Consider the following 3,600-nt stretch of genomic DNA (forward strand, 5'->3'; position numbering starts at 1 on the left):
CTCTCACTGTCTGCCTATCCTCCGTCCCTCCCTGTCTGTCTCTGTCTCTCTCCCTCACAAGCACACCAAAGCGGGTCCCCCCCCCCCCCCCGGAAAGGACGGATGTGAGACGGACACCCTCTTCTTCCCGTCTTGAAAGCAGGAGAAAAACCTTCCTCTAGAAGCCCAAGTTCAAAGCCAGCTGTTTCAAGGAACGTCTGCCTCTGGCAAGGGGGAGGGGGAGGGCGAGGGGGAGGGCGAGGGGGCGGCCTGGAGGCAGCCTGGAGCACCCACGGCATGCATTCAGAAACCTCGTGCATCTCTCTTCCGGTGCTATCTTTTGGGGGCACGTGGTACTCTTGGGCAAGTCCTCCGAACGATAGTGGAAACAAACATCTGTCTTCTCTCCCACACCTGATGAATGCAGACAGACACACTGGAAGAGCACCCACCCCCCCTTTTCCCCCAAAGGACTCTTGTCACTGTACAGACGGGGGGGGGGGGGGGGGGGGCGGCACGGGGGTGTCACACGCAGTCTTGGTGGCTCGTCTATGTTTCCAATCCGCCCAGGCAGTGCAGGCGGCCACCACTGCTGCTGCCACCTCTCACCGATCGTTCATCCTGTCCGTCAGTGCTATGACAGCACTAAGCTCTTCAGGGAGAAAATGCTCCCTGCCTTTCCTCTCGGAGGGCACACTGAGGGCACCCACTCCCATTAACAAAGTTTATTCACCTTGACAGGAAGAAAAGAGCTTGGGGTTTCTCACACCGCTGCAGATGACACTTTCCTACCGACTCTGGAATTCTCTTGCTCATTCTCCGGTGGGCCCGCCCCCCCCATTTCAGGAGAGGGTGTTTGGTTCTGGGTTGGGGTGCGTGTGTGTGCGCGCGTGTGTGTGTGCGTGTGGGTGTGTGTGTCTGGGTGTGTCTGTGTCTTGCTTTTTCATTTTATTGGAATACAGTTGACTGACAAAGTTGTATGAACTTACAGGGTTGTTTCTGGGTGTTCGTCATGGCAGTGAAAGGAAACACCAGGATTTCCCTAGAAAGCCATCCCGTTCACCTGATCGGTGGCGTGAAGGACATTCACATCCTCCTTGAGTTTCGCATTTGAAAGTGAGGGGCGGGTGCGTGCAGCAGGTCCCCCCCCACCCCACCCCGCGCCCCGAACGTGCCTCCCGCAGTGGCACTAGGAGTGTGTGCAATGAAAGGGACAGGACACCAGACACCAGAGGACCATTCTGACCCTCCTTTCCTTCTCTCTTCGGAAAGCAGGAAATAAATCTCTTGGGTGAAAGAAAAGTGTGCTCCCTGCCACGAAATTTGGGGGGGGGGGGTGTCGGGTTGGCGATAAGGACTTCACTGCTCCCATGGCTCCTGCAATGTTCACGAATCCTCCAAATCCTCAAGGCAAGATGGTTCACAACCAATACATGAGCGAGCTGTCAGAGACACCAGGGACTGAAACACTCCGTATTAGGGAGGGGTCCTCACTCACTTTCATGCAAAGGCAGCGACAACAGCAGCCTTTTCAAAGATGGCTGCAGGCAAGAGGGTGGGGGAGATGATGGAGAAAGTGGTGGTGGCGGCGGCGGCGGCGGCGGCGGCGGCGGCGTGGCAGACTTGGATCACGTCCATTATGTTCATTCAACAAACAGTCGGGGCGACGGGAGAATGGCCGCTTGGTGGTCTGTGTTTCTCCAGGCTCCCTGACCCACTCCCTGCCCCACACCCCCAACCCCCCACACCCCCTTGGACATGGGCAGGAAGGTTTCTAGAGAAGGCAGTGCCTGACCTGCCGGCTCTGTCACCCTGGGGGGAGAACATTTCGGAGAGTCGCCAGAGGCTTCAGACTTCCTACCCCTCTCCCTCCCCCACTCTGAACCCTGGTAACTAGACTTCATTCAACCGACACTTAGGATGGGTCATCCAACTGTTCTCTCATGAAGGAAGGAAGGAAGGAAGGAAGGTGGGTCGGTGGGTAGGTGGGTGTGTTTTCTGCGTGGGGTGAAGCCTTCCCTCCCTCGATGCAAGCCTGATATCCTCACCTGTCACAGAGACTGGACCCCTAAAAAACTACTGTGTCCGGTTTTCTCCCATTTAGGGGGTTCCAGAGTGTGTGTGCGTGCGTGCGCGTGTGCGTGCGTGCGTGCGCGTGCGTGTGCGTGTGCGTGTGCGTGTGTGTGTGTGTGTGTGTGTGTTTTGAGGGCCACACCCACGGCATATGGAGGTTCCCAGATGACGGATCGAATCGGAGGCTTTAGCTGCTGGCCTCCTACACCACAGAAACAGGAATGCCAGGTCCGAGCCGCGTCTGGGACCAACACCACAGCTCACGGCAACACTGGATCCTTTACCCACTGAGCGAGGTGGACAGGGATCGAACCTGCAACCTCATGGTTCCTGGTCGGATTCATTTCCACTGCGCCATGGCGGGAACTCTGCTTTGTGGTTTTGGCGTTTGGATTCCAGAAGGTGGCGTAGGGGTCCCTGTTCGTCATCTATTGGATAGAGACTCGTGTGTGTATATGTTCATCCCATCCTCCTCATGGATCCCTCTCCCCCGCCCTCATGATTTCTTTTTCCCCCTCTGCTTTTTAGGGCTGCCCTCGTGGCATATGGAAGTTCCCAAGCGAGGGGTTGAATCGGAGCTACGGCTGCTGGCCTACGCCACAGGCACAGCCATGTGGGATCCGAGCCGCGTCTGCGACCGACACCACAGCTCACGGCACTGCCTGCCGGATCCTTACCGCCCCCCTGAGCGAGGCCAGGGATCGAACCCACACCCTTCCCTGCAAAGGTTCCTCGTCGGATGCGCTTCCATGGTGCCACGACAGGAACTCCCCCGTGATGGTTTTTTTTCACGCTGGTGTTCCCACCAACAAGGAAGGAATGGCCCAATATTCTGGAATCACCTAGAGGGGAAAAGACGCTGAAAAAGAAAGAACGGAGGGATAGATGGATGTAGATGGATCACTGAATCCCCTTGACTGTACACCTGAAACGAACACAACATTGTAAGCAAGCCCACTGTACGCCGAGCTAAAGCAACAACAACAACCAACAACCACAACAAACTTACATCTTAAAAAAAAAAAAAAAAAAAAAAAAGAAGATGTCCCCTGCAGTTCCCATCAGGGCTCAGCGGTAATGAACCCGACTAGGATCCGTGAGGATGTGGGTTCGATCCCTCCCCTGGCCTCGCTTGGTGGGTTAAGGATCCCGTGTTGCTGTGGCGGTGGGGTAGGCCCGCAGCTACAGTTCTGATTCGACCGTGAGTCTGGGAACTTCCATAGGGCTGGGGCGTGGGCGTTAAAAAAAGATATACTATATGCATACTATATACATATGTAGGAGTTCCCGTCATGGCTGGACGAATCCGACTAGGAGGCCTGAGGGTGCGGGTTCGATCCCTGGCCTCGCTCGTTGGGTTCAGGATCGGGTGTTGCCGTGAGCTCTGGTGTAGGTCGCAGACAGGGCTCGGATCCCGCGTTGTGCTGGCTCTGGTGTAGGCCGGTGGCTACGGCTCCGATTGGACCCCTAGCCTGGGAACCTCCATGTGCCATGGGTGCAGCCCTAGAAACAGAAAATAACTACGTGTGTGTGTCTGTGTGTGTGTGT

The sequence above is a fragment of the Sus scrofa genome, chromosome 10 (assembly GCF_054392235.1).
Source record: "Sus scrofa isolate SSC_HxYL_T2T_F1_AM1 chromosome 10, Sscrofa_HxYL_maternal_Yorkshire_Landrace_v2.0, whole genome shotgun sequence".
NCBI lineage: Eukaryota > Metazoa > Chordata > Mammalia > Artiodactyla > Suidae > Sus > Sus scrofa.